Source organism: Bos taurus, chromosome 9 (genome assembly GCF_002263795.3).
Source record: "Bos taurus isolate L1 Dominette 01449 registration number 42190680 breed Hereford chromosome 9, ARS-UCD2.0, whole genome shotgun sequence".
NCBI lineage: Eukaryota > Metazoa > Chordata > Mammalia > Artiodactyla > Bovidae > Bos > Bos taurus.
The window spans coordinates 66,563,933-66,590,028 of NC_037336.1; the positions used below are offsets into that span (position 1 = coordinate 66,563,933).

At 37.9% G+C, this 26,096-nt stretch overlaps 1 protein-coding gene across 7 annotated transcripts in view; it reads right to left on the reverse strand.

Annotated features, from left to right (window-relative positions):
• Positions 1-26,096, reverse strand: part of PTPRK (protein tyrosine phosphatase receptor type K) — a 612,930-nt gene that overhangs the window by 557,194 nt on the left and 29,640 nt on the right. The gene's annotated exons all lie outside the window — the stretch shown is intronic.

The window sequence follows — 26,096 nt, forward strand, 5'->3', positions numbered from 1 at the left end:
AGCCACCTGGGAAGCCCAACCACTATCATAAATATGCCTAAAAAGCATCTGCAGAATATTCAGTTTTCTAGTTAACTATGTGATTTTATGTGTGTGTAAAATTTTACTGAACAAATTAAAGTGTTTGATTTTCAATACATTTAGAAGCAAAAACTGGAGCAGGAAATGAATAGATGAAAATGAGTTGGGCAGAGAAGTTTAGATATTATGAAATAAAAGTAGAAAAGGATGGAACAATCTTGTTCCAGAAGAAAAACAATATGATTGGGGTGGGGTGGGGGGAGTCAAACTCATGGAACCAGAGAATAGGAGTGGTCTCCAGGAACTGGTGGGGGTGGTGGGGAGGGTGGAAATGGGGAGGTGCTGGTCAAAGCGTACATACTTTCAGTTATAAGATGAATACATTTTATGGATTTAATGTACAACACGGTGATGATGTAGAGTTGCTGTACAATACTGAATTGTACACTTGAAATTTGCCAAGGGAGAAGATCTTAAGTGTTATCACCACACACACACTAAACATGGTAACTTATGTGAGATGGTGAATATATTAGTTGATTATGGTTCTCATTTCACAATGTGTACATATATTAAGTCATCACATACATATCTTTAACATATAAAATACTTTTTTATATGCAACAAAAAAGGAAAAACAGCTATCAAGAAGAGTTTGGGGCAAGGTGCAAATGGGACAATAGAGACATGATAGGGAGTATGCTGCTGCTGCTGCTGCTGCTGCAAGTCGCTTCAGTAGATAGGGAGAGTAAATCAGTGGGGAAAAGAGAGGTCTTAAAGGGAAACAAAAGGATTAAAGGATTCCCTGGTGGCTCACATGGTAGAGTCTGCCTGCCATGCAGGAGACCTGGGTTCAATTCCTGGGTGGGGAAGATCCCCTGGAGAAAGAAATGGCAACCCACTCCAGTATTCTTGCCTGGAAAAGCCCATGGGAGGAGCCTGGCGGGCTACCATCCATGGGATTGTAAAGAGTCGGACACCACTGAGCGACTTCACTTTCAAAGGGAAACAATCACAAGTGAAAAATGGAAATCAGAAATGCACATAATAGATATAAAACAACCTCCAAAATACAAACACACACACCAAAAGCAGGCCAATCAATAAAGAGACAGTGGCCTGACTGTGAAATGGACCAAGCTAATGGACTCACAGATGAGCCACATTCCTTCCTATTTTTATTCACAAGCTAGAGGTCCAGTGGATATCTGCGAATGCATGTGAGGTTAATATTGGATATTTTCACTGCAGTTTGGGGGCTGGGTTTCAAAGGCTCTGAACACAGTTGTATTGATGATGTTTCTCTTATAAGAGTTTTTGTAACAGAGTTAATGTATAAGAACATATCAGAAGCAAATTATGAGAGGGGAGGTGAAAAGTAGAAGAATACGACTAAAAAACAGACCAATAACTGAAACACAAGGGCTGAAGAGGGATGTACAGAGAACAGGAAAGAGACACAGAAACTGGGAGGAGGAGAAGGAAAGCAGACAAAAGCAGAAGCTACCCTTGCTTTCTCCACAAGGCTCGGTCCCTCAAGAGAACATAAAAGCCCTGTGAAATCAGGAGGTTCTGCTGAGCCTTTGTTCTTAATTCCATTCTTTCCCGCCCCCACCCCCTTCATGAATTCTGCCTTTGATTTGAATAGTCCCCTAGAAGCCTGGTTTTGTAGCTTCTGTTTATTCACATGGCTCTGCATGTCACAGATGGTGCAACACACCCAAACACACTGGAAGTGGGTGTACGTGCACGTGTGTGTTGACTGTTACTTTTGTTTTTTGTTTCTTTACCTCCTTTCAGTATCTGGAACTTTGTTAATTTGCTTTTATATTTTTATTTTGAAGTAATTTCAAACTTACATAAATGTTGCAAATATAATACAAAGAACTCCTGCACATCCTCTATTAATCAAATACAGGAATTTTCAACGTTCTTTGTCACATTTGTTTTTTTCCCTTTCCACAATATTTATTCTATGTAACTCTATACAATTTAGTTACATTTCCTAAACAATAGCAGTTGGTTGCATATAGCACGCACTTTACCCGTCAGTATTTCCATGGTGTGTATTTCCAAACCACAAGAATACTCTTATAACCACAATACTATTACCACATTCAGAAACTTTAAAATTGATACAATATGATTACATAATACAGAGTTCAGCAAATTCTTGGGCTGAACCTGACCCACAAGTGATTTTGTAAATAAAATTTTACTGGAACTGAGCCATGCCCATTTTCTGTTTTGTCCATGGCAACAAAGCAAACAAGGGCAGGGTTAGGTAGTTGTTTCAAAAGAGATACTATGGCTCGCAAAGCCTAAAAATTTTACTATTTGGTCCCTTAAGTGAAAGTGGAGAGTGAAAAAGTTGGCTTAAAGTTCAACATTCAGAAAACGAAGATCATGGCATCCAGTCCCATCACTTCATGGGAAATAGATGGGGGAACAGTGGAAACAGTGTCAGACTTTATTTTTTTGGGCTCCAAAATCACTACAGATGGTGACTGCAGCCATGAAATTAAAAGACGCTTACTCCTTGGAAGAAAAGTTATGACCAACCTGGATAGCATATTCAAAAGCAGAGACATTACTTTGCCAACAAAGGTCCGTCTAGTCAAGGTTATAGTTTTTCCAGTGGTCATGTATGGATGTGTGAGTTGGACTGGGAAGAAGCCTGAGCACCAAAGAATTGATGCTTTTGAACTGTGGTGTTGGAGAAGACTCTTGAGAGTCCTTTGGACTGCAAGGAGATCCAGCCAGTCCATTCTGAAGGAGATCAGCCCTGGGATTTCTTTGGAAGGAATGATGCTAAAGCTGAAACTCCAGTACTTTGGCCACCTCATGCAAAGAGTTGACTCATTGGAAAAGACTCTGATGCTGGGAGGGATTGGGGGCAGGAGGAGAAGGGGATGACAGAGGATGAGATGGCTGGATGGCATCACTGACTCGATGGACGTGAGTCTGAGTGAACTCTGGGAGTTGGTGATGGACAGGGAGGCCCGGTGTGCTGCGATTCATGGGGTTGCAAAGACTCGGACACGACTGAGGGACTGAACTGAACTGAACTGAACTACAGGATAAAAGGTTTTTCTGATCCCTGATATAATTCATGGTTCATGTTCCATTGTCAGTTGTCTCAATAACATTTTTTCACCTATATTTCCCAGTCTTGGAGTCAACCCAGGATCATGCATTTAATTTTCACATCTCTCAGACTTCTTTAATCCAAAACAATTTCTCAGTTTTTTTTGTATTTCATGACATTTTCATTTTGAAGAAGTCAAGCCAGGTGTTTTTCTTTTTTTTAAGAATATTCCTCTATTTGGGTTTATCTGATGTTTCCTCATGATCAGATTCAGGTAACTTACTCATAATCAGAACATAACAAAAATAATTTTGTTTTTCTTATCATATTATACCCAGATGCACATGATATCTTTGTGCCCCACCTTAATGATGTTTAAGTCTGTTCTCCACTATACAAGTACTCTTTTTTGCCCTTACAGTTAGTAAAAATCTGTAGAGTGATGCTTTAAGACCAGGCAAATATTCTACTCTCCATCAAAATGGTTCTGCCCGCAATGTAACATCCACTAATGATTCTTTCCCAAGTCAATGTTTACTATGATGGATACAAATGGTAATTTCATAATCTGTTTATATATCACAGAATCCATGATGGTACCAGTTTATGATCAGAAATCAAGGTGTTCAGAAATATTAAATGACTCATCTGTTGCTAGTTATTTTTCAAGGAGCTCTTGGAGAATTTTAGAACTTCTAAAACTCTTAATCTTTGATGGTCCTAAAATCTCTCAAGCTCCAGAACACCAACTCAAGCAAATGTTCTCAAGATTCAAATAATTAGAATACCTTGCTCATCAGCACACAAAACCTATCTCGTGAAGCTCCCATTTACGTTATACAAAACCTATCCTGTGAAGTTACCAGTTACGTTTAAAAGCCATATTTTTTAACTTCCACTGTTTTCACTCAAAAATGAACACTTATTTCTACAGCGTGTGTGTGTGTTATTCACTCAGTTGTGTCTGTAGCTCTGTAGTCCCGTGGACTGTAGCTCACCAAGCTCCTCTGTCCATGGGATTCTCCAGGCAAGAATACTAGAGTGGGTTGCCATTCCCTTCTCCAGGGGATCTTCCTGACCCAGGGATCGAACCCACGTCTCTTGCTCAGCAGGCAGATTCTTTGCTGTCTCTCACTATGCAGTTCAAAGTAGAAAACAGACATTCAAGACAAAATAACACAAAAACAAAGCCTCACATTTTGTACAATCTCAATTGTGAGTTTGTGCATAAATCATTCCTTTTCACTTAACCTACCAGGGCCACATGATTCAATAATCATCTTGGGCTTGAGGAATTAGGGTACAAAGTTTAGGGACTATACTAGTTTATGAACCCTGCCCTAACAAAATACCACAGACTAGGTGACTGGAAATATATATATATATATATATATATATATATATATATTTTTTTTTTTTTTTTTTTTTTTTCTTACAATTCTGGGGTTAGAAGTCCAAGATCCAGGTGTTGGCAGATCTGGTTTCTTAAAAGGCCTCTCTCTCTGGCTTACACATGGGCAGATTCTCACCGTGTCCTTGCATGGACTTCCCTCTATACTTGACTGTGCCCTAATTTCTTCATTTTCTTTTTCCTTTCCTAACCTCTTCTTATGAGGACACCAGGTGCACTGGATTAGAGCCCATTCATAATCTCATTTTACATTAGTGTCTCTTTAAAGGCAGTATCTCCAAATACAGTCATGTTCTGAGATACTGAGAGTTAGGACTTCAACACATGAATTTTGAGGGGACACAATTCAGCCATAACAGGGACCAACAATGAGGTTCTATTTAAGATATCTGATATTCTAGATGACACTGCTGCTGCTGAGTTACTTCAGTCGTGTCCGACTCTGTGTGACCCCATAGACGGCAGCCCACCAGGCTCCCCCGTCCCTGGGATTCTCCAGGCAAGAACACTGGAGTGGGTTGCCATTTCCTTCTCCAATGCATGAAAGTGAAAAGTGAAAGTGAAGTCGCTCAGTCGTGTCCAACTCCTAGCGACCCCATGGACTGCAGCCTACCAGGCTCCTCCATCCATGGGATTTTCCAGGCAGGAGTACTGGAGTGGGGTGCCATTGCCTTCTCCGGGCTAGATGACACTAAACCATATCTATTTATAATATACTTGGGTCTTCAAATTCAAAGTGGGACCATGATGGCAAAAAAAAAAACAAACAAACCTGAAAGTCGTATTGTGGGAGGAAGCTGAATAATTATTTAAAGGAGAGGTGACACAGGGAGAAAGGCTGGCCCTCATCAAATAGATGAAGGATTCGCATATGGAAGATAGACTAGACATTGACCTGTTTGGAGTCATTCACAGAAGTTTAAACTATGACCAAGAAATAACACATTTTTCAATGGAAAAAATAGTCTTTCTAACTTATCTGACACTAGAAGGAAAAATCAATGACCTCAGAAGACTGAATAAATGCTTAGAATAAACTGCAAATTGAAAGAATGAGAAGGAGTTGGTAAAATGAGGCTATTTGTATTTGTATATTCCTTCTCTCAAATCAAACTTTAAGACAAAAAGTTTTCAATGGCTCTGTCTATCAAAATTTAAGTTTTCTGAACTTCTGCAACAACTGAAAACTCATGATTGCCTCAGGCTGGAGCAAGAAGTGAAGAATCTTTATACCAAGGCTCAGTGTCATTATATTTCTCTCTGGAGCAAAATGTATACCCCAAACTGTCAACTACACAAAGACAAAAAGAGACACTACCCCCCAAAAAAATAAAGAGCATGTATGAGTATTGTAAGTACACTTAAAAATGTCTATGAGCTCAACTAAAATTTAAGCCATACAAGGAACATGATATCTTAAGAACTATTAAGATTTATGATACACCAGTTCTCAGACCAAGAACTATTACCCTTCCACATTAATTTTATATGGTAAAATTTTAAACAATCACTGTTTTAGGAAGTGAGTGGCAAGGCAGGCCACACACACAGTATAGAAGATATAAAATGAGTACGACCTCTCTCCATCCACTCTGGGTTTCAAACCTTGCCTTTATGAGAAGTTAAGAAGTTAGAAGCATCATAGTGTAGTTTTTACAGACAGGCTCCCTGGGCCAGATTCAGGCCCTGTCATTATCAGCTACGTGACCTTGGGCCAGACACTTTAACTCTGTGTGTCTGTTTCCTTATTTGTAAAATGGAGATAATAAGGGTTAGCAAAGTACCTCATTTACTTGCTGTGAGGATTATACAAGATAATATATTTAAAGCTTGCCTCATACATTGAAATCATTTAAGATGTAAAGCTATATTCCTTTGGCCACAGGGAAGCAGTGAACATTTAAGAAAGAACCCACATGATCAGATTTTTGTGTCAGACAAATCACTTTCAGAGTGCAGTGAAAGATGGATTGGTTAGAGCAGGTCATTTATACAGCCAAGGCAGGAGAGCAGATAAGGAGCCTATTGCAATAGTCCAAAAAAGATATTCTGAGGGCTTTAGCTAAAGCAACTGGAATAGCCAGGAGGTACAGGTATGGGAAATTTTAAAGAGACAGTGAGGAAGGAAAGAGAATCATCTGGGTAACTGGAACTCTGAAGGACTGGTATGAAGCATGTGTGAGCAAATGACACAGCTGCTTATAAAAATGTTGAGATTAAGATACACTCCTGGGCACTCCTGGGCACCCCTGTGGTTACTGCCTAAAATAGATCTAAAGCACAGAGGTAAGGACTGAGCTGGAATACCATTTTGAGTAAACGGTCAACCATATTTCACTGACGGGAAAAACAGCTTAAATTTCTTTTGGAGGAAACAGATGGCACTTCCAAATAAAAGAGAGGGTTTACAGCCACATGCTAGTACCATGTTCAGTATCTCTGTAAGGTATTTCATACTTACACTAATGCCATTTCATCAACATTGCATCAATTATTCAAAATTAGCACTGGTTGTGACAGACAGATCAAAAGATTAGAAAGGATGTTTTCCCAACATAGGTTTTTTCTGTTACATTTTATTCATTATCTTATTCTGCAGTTCCCCAAAGAGGGCAATTAGCAGACTAATTCTGCTGCCCATGATCTACTTCTTTCCATAACAATCCTTGTGTTCACCAGCACCATTTCCTCTCATAGTAAGAAGAAATTTTGTTTGTATCAGGGTCATGTAAACAGACCCTCAAAAACATCTCACATAGTACCTGACTATGAATATGTCCAGTACATCCTGTGCATTGGAGAGTATCCGTTCTGTCTGAGGTCAACTCAAACTATGTAAGCAGCATTGTCATGTAGGTGTTAATCTTTAGATAAATAACACACTAGAAAATCATAAAGCTATTTTAATAAAGCAGGTTTCATTTCACAAGTGTATAAAATATGTAGATTCAGTTTTATTTCAACACTGTCTTTACTATGACTTGGTAGACCTCTGAAAATAATTGTTCTCACTCGTGGCTAAAAAAACATAACTTCATTTTGATTCGATTCAACAAATTCCTGAGTATTTTTGAGGTTTATATTTTATTACTTATTTAAGTCCTAGAAATCTGCAATTAATTACTGAGGAATTTAGACCATATGATATTAAGGTCTAGATAATGATAAATGTAAATAAATATAGGTTATTTCTAAACTGCTTTTCAAAAAAAATCAACCTTGAAATTTTAAAAACAATCAAATTTTACTATCAATAAGTTGTTAGTTACCACTCTTACATAAAAAGGAATGCCTACATATGTTTGATTTTCCAAATATTTAATAAAGAGGCAATAAAAAGTTAAAACGTGATTTTAAGAAGCAGAACAGTTAAGAATGCCACACAGAATAAAAATATTTAACCACTTTGATGTGAAATTACCTTGAATTAAATATTTGAAAAGGTCACATACTTATTGCCAAATAAAGCAAGCCAAGTTTAATTCAGGAAGCTAAAAAATTCTGTTAAAAAAAAAAATACACACAGTTACATTTAGGAATCTCTTGCAGATATATTGTACCAGAGAGGGAAAAAAGGTAGCACCATTACTTTCACCGTTATAGTCAACATTTACCATAAACTGCCATCTCTTTTTTGTAACTTATACATTAAAGTCTAAAAGCTAAACTTCAAGAGAAGTAACTACCATAAATCAACTAATCTTATTTAAAAGCACTAAAGAAAAGAACACACTTACCTAGTGCTTTCTAAAACACCCAGAAAGGAACAATTCTTTGTGTAAAAAAGCAGCTAATATTTGTGATATAAACTTGGCACATACAGAACATATTCAAATGTACCAGTTTAACAGTGGCATTTTTTTCTATGAAGAATAGAGCAAAGTTGATGATAATAAAGTTCCTATTCAAAAACCACCTTCATTTCACAGGTCTGAGAAGAGGCGGAGCTCAACTCTGAGGCATTAACAGCTTCACGCCCTGGCGTCATTCTCCATATGCCATTGTCACTATCATTAAATCAGAGAAAGAATGAGGCACTACATGTAGAGGGATGTGTTGATGCTATTTAAATAAAGTAATTGAAAGAAGAGGCAAGGCATTCTTCTTGACTTGAATTAATGAACATAGGAAATCTCTGGAGAGACTGTTTTGATATTAATCTTCAATGAAAAAAAGAACAAAACAAAGACCAAAGAATTTAAGAACTGGCACAATTCTGCTGTGGTTCATGGATTCCTTCCCACCTTCCCCACATCTCTCCTCCCCACACTTTATTCTCTGATAGTGAAATCAGCGTACACGTAAGAACCTCACTTTTTCCCTCCTCGCTGGATCCAGTCCAGAACCATTATTATGTCTGAGCCTTGGTGGCTGCAATGGGATGCATCCACGAGTCAGAGGCAGATGCTTGCAGTGGTTTATTCTCCCTCCCTGTGAACTGCCCCCTACCTGAAGTACTGCTTGGTACTTTTACTTACTAATGCTGGAACAGCTCTCACATGCCGTTGGTCACCTATCTCCTCTGGAAAGTGGAATACACGTTTTCAGGGAAACCTAACATGACCTTTATCCTGACAAAGGCAAACAGAATAATACTGCAAAATAAGAATGTGGATATAGGCCATTTTGTGTTTTTATGATGCTTTTGCCGCTTCTAGAAGAGACATGACCTCAAATACATGTGGGGCACTGCTTTGTTTTTCAACCAAAGGAAAGATAAGCATGCCTTGGGTTTATGTTACTTAGCAGAACATTTTCATAGTTCTGCCACATCAAAGAAAAGAAGTATAGCTAGGGAAAAAAAGTAGTAAAAAAATATTGTAAAAGTTTTGCTAATTTGCAAGCAAATTAAGAAGTGCATTCAGTTGTAGAATGAGATATACTGTTCAGAATAAAATTCCTAGTATACAAAAGTCAGCAGACATTCCTCTCCCTGGACTAAGCAAGTTGAGTATTCAGCTCTCCGTCACCCCCATTTTCAGCATCCTGCCAGCTTTATCTTCCTCCCCCAAGATAGAAGGATTCCCATTCCTTTCAAAAGAGCTACAGAGAAAGCCACAAGTTCTCAATGGGTAGAAGGGAAGGGACTGAGGCAGGGGTACCGACTCCTAAGCAAACACTGACTATACCAGACTGGACGTGGTATTGTTCTAGCTGAAAAAAAAAAAAAAAATACTGCTCAGGGACTAGCCCATCTGAGATCCAGAGGACCTCTGGTCCTGCGGCAATTTTAGTGGTGTACTCAATAGTCCAGATGTTCACCAGTGCTTTACCTCCCCAGCCTCAATAAAATATACAGTTCCAGTGCCAAGTTACTGAAACTGACTAGATGTCTCAGATTTAAAAAAAAAAAAAAATCCGCACTTGACTTCTGATATGATCACAACAATGAAAATTAGCTGGGGAGCGGGAGTAAGAGAGTAATCTTTGCCATCCTCAGGTAGATGTTACCGAAAGTTCTACTTCAAGTTCTTATTTACAAACTAAACAGCATCATAAAGTCCTGTACTGACTCAATCCCACTGTCCAAATTCCACTGTAACAAAATCCATTTGAACTCACACACAGTGTTTACAGATGAGGCGTGATCAAACAATGCTAGTCCACGGCCTCTTTGTAGTAAACAGATTGGGAAGGGGTATATTTTTAATCGCAGTAGTTAAGGAAGTGGGGATGTCACACAGAGGTTTTCTATCTTGCTGCAAGGGATATGCTTTGTTTGGGTAAAGGGTAGTGCAGCTTAGGTAAGATTTGAAAAAAGCATTAGAAGGGATTGTTAATTGCTCACTGAAGACAGACTTCAGGGTGAGGGAGGATATTTTTCTTCTCTCTTGGCACACTAAATTGAGTGTCTTGAATTTTACTTCATACTGTTTATTTTCCTGCTTAGAATTTCTATATTCTGTCCTGTGGTTAAAATAGGGGATAATTATAATTTCTACTTCTTCCAAAAAATTCTTTCTTATACTTTGCTGTTGTTGTTCAGTTTCTAAGTCATGTCCAACTCTGCGACCCTATGGACTGCAGCACGCCCAGCTCCCTTGTCCTCCACTATCTCCCAGCGTTTGCTCAGATTTCGTGTTCATTGAGTTAGTGATGCTATCTAACCATGTCATCCTCTGCCACCCCCATAGCCTGGAAATAGTACAAGGAGACTACTTCAGGTCACCTATTATCACAGGCTTTCTTGATCTCTTGGGTCTCCTTGGCCCCCATTTCTCTAATTTGTTACCCGCCTTAACTTTCACACACTGGCTGTAAATTACACAAAGAATTTTCCATCACTCTCCCTCCAACCTTAGGTCCCTACTCTTTTTTCCTTCCCGTTCCTTCCTCAATGAGCTCGTTCACTTTTAGTTCTGAAGAGTCTGTGGCTGACACCCAGGAGCCACCACCACACCTGACTGCTCCCATTCTTCTTTCACTGAGATACTTCCAAATGCCTCCAGGGCATCTCACTCAGACGTCAACTACAATTTGACATGTGAAAACCTGAGCTCGTCTTCTTCCCCCAACAATAAGCAAGTGTTCGCAAATTTCCCTTAACTGTCAGCAGGGTTCATTCAGTGTTCATAGTCCTCCCAATCCCCTAGGCTCCAAAATGTAGTTATTTTTGTCTCTTTCCCTCTTCCTCATCCTCAAACTTCAAGCTGTCTGCAAACTCTGTCATTTCTACCACGACCATATCTCCCTGATCTCTCCTTTCTTCATCCTGAAATGTCATTCTAGCCCAAGCCCCTACTCCTCACACGTGAATTAATGATTATGTCTCTAGTTCCTCCATACACCTTCAGTTTCTTCTTATAACTGAATTGTTAGAATGACCTTTACCAAGTACCAAGGACACCTGACCTATGTCAGGTGATCTATGATCATATCTATGATCTGTATCATGATCTATGTTTTCCTGATGAAAAACAAAGGCTCAAATTGGTGAAGTAACTTCCTATGTTTACATATCTAGTTGGGAGATGGAGCAGAAGCTACAGAACACAGGGTTCACAACTTCTAGTCCAATGTTCTACCCTCTGTACCAGGACGCTTCCCCAAATCACATCAATCACCAAGGCCAACTCTGAGTCTTAATGCATCACACTATACAAGGCCTAAAACCTTACAGGGGTCGATGTTAGCCCTTAATAATATTTCCACTACTTCTCCAAACTCACTTCTCATTACTCACCATTATATCCCTCTTCTCTAAGTCACTCTTTTAGTCATGTTCATCAATGAAATGTGTAACCCCCATTGCTGGGTCAGTACATACAATACACTGGAAAGACAATCCTCTATTTTTTACTCATTGTTGAGTCCTCACAACAGTTTGAATACAGACATGGGACTCAAACAGGCTTGCATTTTCAATTCCAATTTCAAAGAGCAAAATTATTTAAAACTCCTAATTACACTTTATCTTTTGAAGTAATTTTGAATATGCATTTTCATCACCTCATATGTAACGTATTCAACTTTGTTCTACCATAAAAAACTAAATATATAACCAATTACTAAAATTCAATTAACTGGTCACTCACCTCATCTCATACACTAATGATTTTGTCAAGATTTAGAACATGAGATCCTTTATCTTTTTAATGTTTTGCAATTTTGCATACCAAATACTTTGTATTTATACTGCTTTATAGTGTTGGAGGTTCCCTGGCGGCTCAGATGGTAAAAGCGTCTGCTTCCAATGCGGGAGATCTGGGTTCAGTCCCTGGGTAGTGAAGATCCCCTGGAGGAGGATATGGCAACCCACTCCAGGACTCTTGCCTGGAAAATTCCATGGATGGAGGAGCCTTGTAGGCTACAGCCCATGGGGTTGCAAAGAGTCAGACACAACTGAGCGACTTCACTTTATAGTATTGAATGCTTACAAGCTGATGCTGGGAAAGCTTGAGGACAGAAGGAGAAGAAGGCATCAGAGGATGAGATAGTTGGATTGCATCACCAATGCAATGGACATGAACTTGAGCAAACTTTGGGAGATGGTGAAGGAAGGGAGGCCAGGCGTGCTGCAGTCCATGGGGTCACAAAAGTCAGACATGACTAGGCGACTGAACAACAACATACTTAGAAGCTACAACAATGTTAAGTCTTTTCTGCCAAAAGACTAACTAATCCAGATCTTGAGAGAGTGTGCGAATGGTGATTCACTTTTTGAGTTATTTTCCTATTTCCCCATGCAACATCTGCAACATTGTACTGCAAAAATTGTGGTATCAAGGCTCCCTTTATTAAGAAACACTTTCATACCTTTTTCTCTTCCAGTTCTAAATCTATTTCCTTTTTTCTTGATCAGATTCACATATCATTCCTCAGTTTCCTCATATTTTGATCACATTACATCCCTTCCACTCATTTGTTTTAAACTGCTAAGGTTGTTAACTTCATGTGAGCTTGTCTTCAGTTTCTACCAAGAATTTTTTGAATATAATTTCAAGAGTCTCCAACAAGATTTACAAAACTAAAAGGTCTTATAGGTCTTTTACCTCTTCCAGAACTATACAGCATACTATTTCCCAGAACACAAATGCTCATTAAAGGCTTGTTAACTAACTCAAGAGTGGTTCTAAAATGGACCATCTGGCTGCTGTGCATTTTCTTCTCAGAATATAATTTTATTCTAATCAAAACATAAAATATATAAATAAATGAACGAATATATAAATCCTGTTGCACGGATCCCACGCATTTAATACAAATTAGCAGTTCACAGGGTTTCTTTTTGTGCTGTTGTTTGCTTGTTTTTAACCCTCACTCCTAGTGACAGTAAGCATGTTCTTGCTGTATTCAAGAAAGAAAGAGTGACTGAAGAGTCCAAATAAGACCTAGACAATGCTGAACAATATTGTCCATCCCTCCAAAGAGGTGAAGTACCAAGTGAAATAGCTAGAGCTATAAAGCCTATCCTCACCAAAATGTGAAGTCAAAAACATTCTTTGTGGTCTGGCTCTATCTATCTCCTCTCCTCATTTACATTATACTTCACTGTGTTTGTTTTCAGCCTCAATGTATGGCTTAAACTACTCTAATGGGAACAGAACAAAAGAAAATCTTGACTGTGAATGACGCATGATCATACAGTAAGAAACAGGAGGAGGTGGAAAAAGAAAAAGGACTATAAATAGAGATCTGTTTAAAACAAGATGTATATAGCAGAAGAGACAAATAGAAACACACACCAGAAGATAAGCTCCACAGAAACCCTAAACATGTACTGGCAATGTGGACATTTTCAGATACTGAGTGGTTACATTATGGTGATAAAGAACAGCCACTGATGTGCCCCTTCATTTAGTCAGTCAGTGAACAGTTTCTGCTCCCAATGGACAAACACAAATAGAAAAAGCAAGGTACGAGAAAATACAGAGAATTCCCTACTGTTTGCAATCAACAAGACACCGATTGTTCTTGGTTGAATGGCTTATTCTGGGAATCCTTCTGACAGAAGGGATCTGATAGCATCTGTCTCTTACAAGTCAGGGCATTAAGCCAATGAACAGTTCTCATTATCCCAGACAACAACAAATGAAGTCAGAGCAAGGAGGAACCAGGTGGTATCCTGCTCATAAAAGCCCTTGATGCGCCGACACTACCCGGTTTTCCTAACTGAGCCAAGTTAGGACGAACTTCCTTAGATGCAGGATTCTTGATAAAATAAAACTTTATGAATCTGAATATCTAATTATTTAGTATTTAGACATGGGCTCTGAGGAGTGCAGTAATACCACCAACATTAGGCCCAGTAATTTTTCTATTTATTCATTTTTAAATGCTTGAATAATATATTACAATATCAAGGCCTCGAAGAGAGGGATTTTTTTCTGCCAACACATTTTATCCTATTGACTCATTTACATCTATTTTCTGCTACTCTGACTGTTTAAAAGCAAAAAAAAAAAAAAAAAAAGCCTTTCATGAAAGAAATATAATTCAAAAATAACAATTCTGATTTTTTATTTCCTTTTCTTCTCATCTTCTTTTCCTCATATATTATGAATAAGAATAGTTTAAGTGTAGTAATATCGAGCCTGGCTCTCTTTTTGAGTAACTATTTACTTATAAAGATGAACAAGGGGAGAAAAAACAGCACAGAAATGTAAATCTAATGTGGAAAAGGAAACCACACATTTCCCTATTGTACAATGCTGTGCATTCAATGTTACTCTGCAAGCAATTGTGGCTATCACTTGATGTGTGTGTGCTAAGTCACTTCAGTCGTGTCCAAATCTGTGCGACCCAATGGACTGCAGCCTGCCAGGCTCCTCTGTCCATGGGATTCTCCAGGCAAGAATATTGGAGTGGGTTGCCGTGCTATGAAGTCTTAAATAAAACTTCTATACTCTTATCATCAGATAGTGCCTACAAATAGTTGAGAATTATACTCTAATTAAACTGAAACTCTAATTAAAAGTACTAGTCTAATGCAATATGAAATGTCCTTGATTATCGCAGGCCAATTATGTCTCAGTTTGCTATTGTCCTCTGGTGTGTATAGATTTTATCTTTTTATGAAAATAATGGAACAGTTTTGGTAATGACATCCTGCGCAGGATGTCCTGGTAATTTCCAGAGTCAGTCATTTCCTTTTCAATGTATTTTCTCCTCTTCATGGTTTTGTTATATAGCCCCAATGTCCCTTGATTCCTCAGAAACATCCCCTGACTACTGACCAAAGTGTTCTTCAAATATTGGAATTAATGATACACATGTTACAATGATCATGTTTATCAAACGAATACAAAAAAGAAAAAGCGTTTGTTTTTTTTTTTTTATGTGGCATTCATGAGCTTATCCATAACTCTTGGTCTTAAATTATTTCCAAGACAGTATAAAACAGGTTAAATAAGCAGTAATCTTTTATCAAAGCTAAATTTTCCCAAGAATAGTGGGTTTCAGTTCCACTAATTCTTCTTTCTACAACTTTTTATAGAAGCCTTAATAGTAAATGCTTCTTCAGTCATGTCCGATTCTTTGCAACCCCCATGGAATGTAGCCCACCAGGCTACTCTGTCCATGAGATTCTCCAGGCAGGAACACTGGAGTGGGTTGCCATGCCCTCCTCCAGGGGATCTTCCCCACCCAGGGATTGAACCCGCGTCTCCTACATGTCCTGCATTGCAGGTAGATTCTTCACCCACTGAGCCACCTAAGAAGCCCTAAGAGTAAAGGCTTAGAAACATTTTGACACTCCTAAGAGTAAAAATGAAATCTAAATCTTCTCAAAAAGTAATGTTTTACAGGTTATCTTAAATTCTGTTTATATTGTTAACTATATCTTCAAGTGAATTATTAACCATCAATCAACATCTGTCTCCAAGTTTTAACAAGTTAAACTATCTAATACCAGCTTCAACAAATTTGAGTAAAACTGAATCTGTGATGCTATTTTCATTGTTGTGGAGCCAGCTATCAAATGATAATACTAATACTATTTGTTCCCAGAGTCAAAAGTAAACTAGGGAAGAAAATGTTTCCTGAGTAATGCTTTGTAAAGTTTTAAAATGCAAATAAGGCATTTGTTAATGACTTTTTTGTTTAGGCTCTATTGAAAAATCAAAATGTTAAGAAAATATTGTTATACTTCAGAAATGTAGAGGGGCAATAGGAAATTATCCCCATCTATATTTTGTCTTTGAATACTGTCCTCAAAAATAAATTTATTAAGTAGAGTTTGTTCAAATAAAATCACATTTTAAAAGTCAATTGTTCCTTTCTTTCAGAAGATGTAAATCAAATTCACAACCTTAACTGCCATAATATCAAAACACATACAAACCCATAAAAATTAAATTTCCATTTTATCTAGCAGGCAATCTCAACAGGATGCTCATAGGATTCAAAGCATTAGAGTGAAGTCTCTGAACCTACAATAAAAATGGTCTACATACAATAATGATCTACACATAACAATCTCAATCATGTGAAGTTTTAATGCTATCCACAAATATATACAAGCTATATAATTACAGCTCAACTATATCATTAAGAAAATCATCAGAAGTACCTAGTATTTTTTTTTATTGCTTTGTTGCAATCAACCCATGATCACATTTTAAAAAACAACTTAAGTAGTAACATTCTAAATACAGAAAAATAAATAAATAAATAAATACAGAACAACTGTTTATAATGCCACATACTACTATTTGTTGTCAGGTTCTATGCAAGTAACTAGTGCTTGTGCTATTAAATCTTCACTCAGTTAGGCTGCCATCAAATTTCTAACAATTCCCTTTATTGGGGGGGAAAAATAGAGAGGGGAAAGCTTGCTTAACAGCCAATACTAACATAATCGTATAAGATCTGTATCATTAAAATGCTTTATCTAACAAATTATTCATTGAAAATGACACAGATACTTAACAATACTGTCTTGAACACTGGAAATACGCTAAGGAAGTAGATCTCAGGTGCACTCATGACACACACACACACAAATGTAATTATTGAGGAAATGACAAGTTAAAATTAGTTGAACTGTAGTAATCGTTTCACTATGTATATGCTTATCAAATCATGTTGTATACCTTAAATACAAAGTCCCATTCGTGGAGAAGAGACACAGAGATAACTTGTGTGGCCATAATAAAAAAGAAGTGAAACAAAGACGCAAAAGGCAAGAAAAGGAAAGAGAATCATTTGAGCTACAATTGCTTTCACAGTGAGGGATGCTAGTGAACAAAGGGAGATCCCAGGTAGCAGTTGGGGAGCAATCTTCCACCAGGACCAAAGTTAGAAGCAATCACCACAGAGAGGATGTAGAAGCAGAGGAGGAAAGTTGACAGGGTCCAAGAAGAAACAGGATGGTGCTCCTCCTGGAAACATATTGTTAAAGAATAAGTTAACAATAATCAGAAAAGCAGTCATGGAAAACACTTTCTAAGAATGAAGACTAACACCAGTTTTCCTCAAGGGTTGAATATACTTTAAAGAAAATCTAGGTAACAGTTTTTCATTTACTCTTTATAACAGAGGCATAAACGGGTATGTTTAATCTTCATATTGAACCAAGAAGAAGTCAAACAATGGTTGGACTAAAGTAACTAGCAACTGGCAGAGGATCTGTATTCAGTTTTATTTGAGCACCAAAAAGGTTCCCTTGTAGCTCAGTTGGGAAAGAATCAGCCTGCAGTGCAGGAGATGATGACCTGGGTTCGATTCCTGAGTTGGGAAGATCTCCTGGAGAAGGAAATGGCAACCCACTCCAGTATTCTTGCCTGGAAAATCCAATGGACAGAGGAGCCTGGCAGGCTACAGTCCATGCGGTCCCAAGAGTTGGACACGACTTAGCAACTAGACCACCACCATCAAATTCCATGCTCTTTCATTATTCTGATTTCTGTGAGGAAAAAAAAAAGCAGGTACCAGACTTTCCAGGTGGAGACTGTGCTTCCAGTGCAGGGGCACTGGTTTAGTCCCTGGTTCGGAAGTTCCACATATGGTGCAGTGTGGTTAAAAAATATATATCATTAAGTGCCTGCATCCCAACTCTGACACTGCTATACCACACATTTGATTTTTCTCTCTAAAGTCAACATTTCTTTGGGGACAACGCACACCTAATGTGAGTAACTGGACTCTGTCAGACTATTAGAATTTTAAGCAATCTAAAAATTTAATACTTGCCTCATAATCTATATTCTCTTTGTCAGTAATCTTTATCCTCCAAGTAACTGTGAACCAGGTATACCCAAAAACGGGAAAGAAGCTATGTAAGGATAGCTCAGAAAGAGAAAAGATACTCCCAGGAATAATGAAACCAGTTATAAGCCCACAAAGACAAATACCCTAGAGTAGGCAAATTCTACTGATTTCAAGGGAAGCATAAATTTTTTATAATTATCTTACATCCTAAGTGCCAGAAACCATGCTAAGTACTCCACATGTATTATGCCATTCCAAGATAGGTAACAATGTTAGCCCCATCTAGATTAATGAATTGATAATTTAATATTTGCTCAAGGTGATTCACTTAATAAGTGAAGGAGATGAAATATGAGTGGCAATGGGAGGACTGAATACACTAAATGTCAGCTAGGAATGTATTCCAATAATAATGAGTAAATTAATAAAGGACTGAAATAGGGTGAAAGTATTAAAAATTATGAGAGAGATCATAGAGTCTAAACAAAAACTACTTAGGATTCAATAAGCAATTAAATACAGAATATATTATTAAAATGTGTTAATTTTTTAAAATTATAATAAAGCTGGTACTGCTGCTGCTAAGTCACTTCAGTTGTGTCTGACTATGTGCGACCCCATAGACAGCAGCCCACCAGGCTTCCCCATCCCTAGGATTCTCCAGGCCAGAACACTGGAGTGGGTTGCCATTTCCTTCTCCAATGCATGAAAGGGAAAAGTGAAAGTGAAGTTGCTCAGTCATGTCCGACCCTGTGCGACCCCATGGACTGCCACCTACCAGGCTCCTCTGTCCATGGGATTTTCCAGGCAAGAGTACTGGAGAGGGGTGCCACTGCCTTCTCCGAAAGCTGGTACAGTTGTAGGTAAATAATGTAAACATCTACTGCTGTCAATACAAATGTAGAATATTCATTCAGGAATCCAAAATGAAGTTAAGCATTTAAATAGTTTCATCTTTTTTTCAAGAATCAAGCTTTTAGAAGTTAACCCAGAGAACACTAGTAAAAATGCACAAAGTTCCTTGTAATCTTTAATTGCAAAGAAAAAAATATTTAAGGTGTGAAAAAAATAAATATTTAACCTGGGTTAAATGACAAGGTATAGTATGAATTAATATAGCATACATGTTTTTATGACAAAAACAAAGAAAATATTTAAGAAAAATGTGTTATTACACATATTAATTAGAAAAAAGCTTGAATCAAAACTATGTGTGCTATGCTTATAACTATTGAAAATAATCTATGAATTAAAGAGATAAAATATGAACACAGAAGAAAACTATTTGATTATCAGTTTGGTTGTGATAGAAACTGAACCCAAATTAGCTTAAGCAAAAGGAGAAATGTATTGACTTGTGGAAGCAAAGGAAATGTTGAATGATATATCATAGGATATGCAAGGGAAGAGCTAGTTCTCATAAACAGTTGAGTTAAAAAAACAAAATTCAACTGAATAAATTTTGGAGATCTTATCGACTTTATTCAATAGTTCACCAATCAAGCAGCACCCAATCTAGCAGACAGATAACAGTTCTAAGGAACTGTACAAAATGAAAGACATTTATAGTTCCTAGCAGAAACAAGGAACACTAGGCCAAAAAGAAAGAATGGTTATTGCACTGTTACTTTCCTTAGGCTCTATCAGACAGACTACCTAATTACAGCTGATCAGGTGATTCCTGATAGACTAGTTTAATTCCACTTTGGGGAGATAAAACTGTAATTAAATCTTGGTTTGGTGACCTGAGGCTTAGAATAAGCAACTCCATTCTGGGCTTGTTGGGCCTTAGTTTTAATAATTGGAACCAGGGATTTTCAACATGGTGGGAAATGTTCAGTTGCTCTCTCTGTTCAGTTCAGTTCTGTTTTCTCCACAAGGCAGGTAAGATGGGTACCATGGGTTCTCACTCTTTAAATCTTACAAATTTCAGCAGCTGTTAGCTTTATTGTCTCACTTCAAGAAATTCTAGGGTAGGACTCTTATTTCCCTAGGGTGTCTTAGTTACCCACCTTTGAATAAAGGACACCTTAACTAAAAGTTCCTCCAAGACTACATATTAACATAATATGGAGGTATACTTTCACAATCCAAAGTCTGGATGCTGCTGTCAGAACGGGGAATGGTCTACATCTATACCATCCTGAACATGCCTAATCGCGTCTGATTTCAGAAGCTAAGCAGGGTCAGGCCTGCTTAATATTATACTTGGAAGTGAGAATGGGGAATAGATAGATGCAGGACATTCACAAACCAGTTGCCTACTCTAGGATTCAAAAGAACATTTTGGAACCTAAACAATAGCAGATAATTATCCTTGAAACAAGGGTTTCATCTCACCTTGCAAACTGAGCACTGTGATATTGTCATTTATAACACGAAATATATATTGGTATTCATCCTTCTTTCTAGTACAAGCTCCTAAAACCCTTGGCATTTTCTAAGTGAACAGAGCAATAAAGGTCTTGATATTCATAACAAATACCTTTCAACCATACCTGAGTTTATGCAAAGAAGATGACCTTTGAAAAGCAGGAGAGGGACACAGAAGGAGGGGCTGGTTGCCACGGGAACCAATCACATGACAAGCGGGTTGGAACTTTCAGTCCTACCCCTCAAAACACACACACCTCTGGGGAGAGAAGAGAGGCTGGAGGTTGACTTGATTGCCAAGGGCCAATGATTTAATCAATCTTATCCCTGTGGTGATGTAGTTCAGTGGTAAAGAATCTGACTGCCAATGCAGGAAACGCAGGTTCGATCCCAGGGTAGGAAGATCCCCTGGAGGAGGAGATGGAAACCCACTCCAGTATTCTAACCAGAACAATCCCATGAACAGAGGAGCCTGGTAGGCTACAGTCCATGTGGTCGCAAAGAGTCAGACACGATTGAGCATGCATGCTCCTTTAATGAAGCTTTCATAAAACTCAATAAGAATGGGTTTCACAGATCTTCTGGTTTGGTGAACACATGAAGATTGGGAGAGAGTGGGGTGCCTGGAAATGGCATGGAAGCCCTGAGCCCTTTCCCTATACCTTCCCGTGTTCATCTATTCCACTTGGCTATTTCTGAATTATATCCTTTTATAATAAACCAGTGATTTACTACGTAAAATGTTTCTCTGAGTTCTGTGAGCCATTCTAGCATATTAACTGAAACCAAGGAGGATGTAGAAACCAGCAATCTACAGTCTATCAGAAACAGAGGTGACACCCCGGACTTGCAATTGGCATCTGAAGGAAGAGGAACAGCCTTACAGCACTGAGCCTTTAAACTGTGGCGCTTAGTTGCTCAGTTGTGTCCAACACTTTGTGACCCACTGGACTGCAGCCCACCAGACTTTTCTGTCTATGGGATTTTTCAAGCAAGAATACTGGAGTGGGTTGCCATTTCCTTCTCCTGGGGATCTTCCCAACCCAGGGGTCAAACCTTTGTCTTCTGTGTCTCCCGCATTGCAGGTGGATTCTTTACACACTGAGCCAGAGTCTGATGTCATCTCCCAGGTAAACAGTGTAAGAACTGAATAAACTCCTTGGTGGTGTTGAAAAATAAATGTGCATTGGAATTGGTGTTAATATCAGAGTCATGTTAGATAAGTCCATGTTAAAACTGCTTGAATGCAGAGAAAAAAAAAATCCTATTTACAGAGTTAGTTTTGCCAGTAGGTAGCCCAGATTTAGCATTTCTGAGAGTGAGTATTGTGGGAATATGGTTCATGAAGAAAATCATTATATTTATATTATTATAGTGGTATTGAAGTTTTTCAATAAATAAACTTAAATGTCAATTAATTCTTTAAAATCTGATTAAAATTCTTAAAAGTGAGTTTCATCTACAATGAAAAAATGCAGTAATTACTTTCTTTTATCTGTCACTAGCAAATAAAATCCCCAAGTTTACAGACATAAACAAAATTTACACTAAGACATAAAATCATTGACCTCTAATGGGAAGGAAAAAAAACTCTCCTGTTTCTTTTTCTCATAAATTATATCCTTTTATTTTTATTGTGAGTAGGCTTGAGAAAAGACTGCACTTTAAAAAAAAAGAACAATTCTCTAATATACTTTCCACAAATCATAAGCATAGTGTTTTGAAAATATTTCCACAGCAACCAATTTCAGTGACATAAAACTGAGGGCACATTCAGGTATTAAATAAAGTAACTATATAATAAAGTCAAATGTCTTATTTTAAAAATAAAATATATTTTCTATTGAAATTATAAATAGAAATACAGAGATAACAAAGTGATTCTATGATAGAAAAAAATACATCATAAATCATTCTAAGGCAATTTATGTTTAAAATTTCACACTTAGAGTAAAGCACAATACTTCTTCTTGTTTCTTCTAATCTATCATAACAAAAAGTGAAGTGATATGAAGATAGTTTCAGAAATTAAACTCTGTTTATCATGTAATAGTCAATCATATAAAAGTAAGTAAAATATAAAATCTAAACATTAATCACTATGGTGTAATTTTATTTTTCTCATCTATGTCTAAATTATATGGATATGAAAGGCCCTTGACAAAGTACACAAAGTAGTCTTCCTTTAATTACATCTTAAAAGGAGAATCAGGACAAGAATTCAAGTATTCATTTATTAATTTTGCTTTCCTATACAACCTACACATTTGCAAATTCATAGGAAATAGTTAATAATCTCAGAAATAAACTGATTATTTCCCAGATTATTTGTATATGGTTCATTCTATATGTATTTTCAGACAAGATCCCACAACATACCCTCAGTGGTCACTGCATTTTTATAACGGCACTATTTATTTATGTTTAATGAGACATTAGCATCTACCAAAAACACTATCGTATTTTAAAGACCATTTTAAAACATGCAACATGTTAACATATGTTTACTTTTGTTTACTTTAAACAAAAGTACTTTAAATACTTCAAAATATTTTTATTTTAAACATACTTTAAAATAATTAAAAAGTGCTCAATTCATCAGTTAGACCAGTCTTGGGTATTAACATGGACACTTTAATTCAAACAAATTCTCCTCTAATTTCTCCCTTTCCCTCTTGTCCTTGGAAAGAAATTCCTTTCAAAAGATGGCAAGGATATAGTATGAAGGCATCCTGTAATAGAAACAATGAGACTAATGCTGGGGGAGAAAATGAAGGTGAGCTTTGCTATCATTTGAAAAGTTAATGCATGACAAGAAAAATGTCAACAGTGTTGCTGACCCTGCTCATTCTGAACCATGAAATTGCTTGAGCCACACAAATTACTAACCATGATAAAAGTAAGGGATTCTGCAGATCTATCATTCCTGTACAGTACGGCCCAAAGCAAACATGCCATGGATACTGTGCACCAGAAAGCAAAGAGCTGGGCAGAGGAAAGGAGGGAAAGGAAAATGCCAGAGGCAGGATGGAGTCACACAAGCCAGGCCCAGGCAGTGGGAGGCTCTGTCTGCTTGAGAACCAGTACAGCAGAGTGGTTAACTACACTGATTAAATAATCACACTTTCCATGAACCCTGACTAGGTTATTTTCTAGCTGTATGACCTTGAGTCAGTTGTTTAATTTCTCTGTGCCTCTATTTCTTCATATGCAAAAATCTGTGTATTAACATGTAAGGGCCACCATTACAATACACCACATACTAGATGACTTAAACAACATATTTATTTTCTTGAAGTTCTGGAAGCTGGAAGTCCAAGATCAGAGTGATCGCAAGGTTCTCCTGAGGCATCACCCCTTGGTTGGCGGACGGCTGCCTTCTCCTGTGTCCTCAAGTGGCAGGATATGATGCAGTGAAGATAAAATGTGTTAACTTATATAAAATATCTGGCAAATGGGGAAGTGGTATGTACATACTTAAATATTAGGCTGCTGCTGCTGCTAAGTCACTTCAGTCATGTCCGACTCTGTGCAACCCCATAGACGGCAGCCCACCAGGCTCCCCCGTCCCTGGGATTCTCCAGGCGAGAACACTGGAGTGGGTTGCCATTTCCTTCTCCAATGCATGAAAGTGAAAAGTGAAAGTGAAGTCGCTCAGTCGTGTCTGACTCCTAGCGACCCCATGGACTGCAGCCCACCGGCCCCTCCGTCCATGGGATTTTCCAGGCAAGGGTACTAGAGTGGGTTGCCATTGCCTTCTCTGAAATATTAGGCTAATATCTATCCAATTAACATTTCTAACAAGTACCCACAAAGCATAGCATCAGGCGCATGAAAACAGACATCTATTTGTAATCTGTATTTAAAATAATCTTGTATGGGTACAGTGATATATTTGAGGAAAATGTAGGACACATCTTGCTGAAAACATTTATCTCAGTTCAAAACCAGGGTGATTAATATAGAAATGTTAGTAGTTCCTAACCAGGAGCAAAATGAGAGCAAAGCCAACATATAGGTTTGATTTTCTCATATTCCCAGTGGGACACAATAGATTTTTGTGTCTCAGGATTATGTGCTGATAAAGAATACGGAAAGAATGTTTATGAGGAAGCACACAAAAGCAGCCTGGCTCCCATGTAACCACACTTGACAACTGTAATGTAGTTTGGATTATACCAATAATTTCCAATTATTTTACCTGCATTTGATTCTTGAGCTGGAAAACAGGGATGAGAACATCAGATTAATTTAGACAGACTCAAGTACTCATGTGAACACCGAAACGTACCACCAACTTATACATTAGGCTTATATTAATATATAATTCGTTATCTTATTATTTTCTCAATTGCCCTTCATCCTGGCCAGGGCTCTGTCTACCACAAACATGATGAATATGGAAGAGAATGGCTGATAGCAGAAAGGACAAGGGTAGCCAAAATTATCACACACAAAGGATGACAAAAGCTAACCAAAGCCTAAGCATAACTGACTAAGAGCCTAAGTATTGAGCATCAAGACAGGAAGAGTTTTAGGTGATAAAGCGTCCCCTGTGAATTGATTCACAATGTTCCCAATTTTTTAAATGAATTTAACATAGTCCTTTTATTACAGGAGTCTGATCCTATCGCTCCCCTGCCTAAAATCCTTCAATGTATGAGGTTGTCTCCAACACCCCTTGGAACAAGACCCAAGAGTTTTCTGACTCACTCTAGCCCCCACAAACTGCCACATTCATCTCTGTCTTCAAAACACCAGATGCAGTTCTTACTGCTTTATCTCTGGCCTCTTCACAGGCTACTCCCTGTGCCTAGAAAATCCTACTTGGCTCTCTCTTATCCTTCTAATTCCTGCACATCTTTAGATCTCAAAACTGCTATCACTTACTAGGTAAACTCCATCCATCCATCCACTCCCCAATAGAGTAATTTGTCTCTTCAGTATGTTCTCACAATGCCAAGACCCAACACGATAATCAAATTTATCAAACTGGTAAATACTGTAAATATTTAAGCCACTCCCCTGCTCTTCATCTGGAAATTCCAAGAGTAAGACTTAACACAACTGTTCCCTCATCTGTGACACATTTCTCGACTTTTCCAGGGAAAGCCAGTTTCTCTCCAATCTGTCCTCTCTCAGCATTTCATTCCTAAAAGGGTTAGAATATTTCTCTACATGTCTATTTCCTTCAACAGACTGAAGTTCCTGGAGGACAGAGTCTAAATAGACCCCAAAACAGTGCCTAGCATATACTCATGGCTTAACATGTTTCCTGTTAATGGTGAAGGGATAAGGAGTAGATACTGGAACAGGCTATTCATTAATTTGCTTGAGTTTTTGTAGACTAGGTTTTATGTTGAATTTCATCATGACCAGTTTTTTAAAAGCATACAATAATCTAATTATGTGCCTTCCCTGGTGTCTCTGGGGTAAAGAATCTGCCTACCAATGCAGGAGACCCGGGTTCTGGGTCAGGAGATTCCCTAGAGAAAGAAAGGGCAACCCACTCCAGTATTCTTGTCTGGGAAATCCCATGGACAAAGGAGTCTG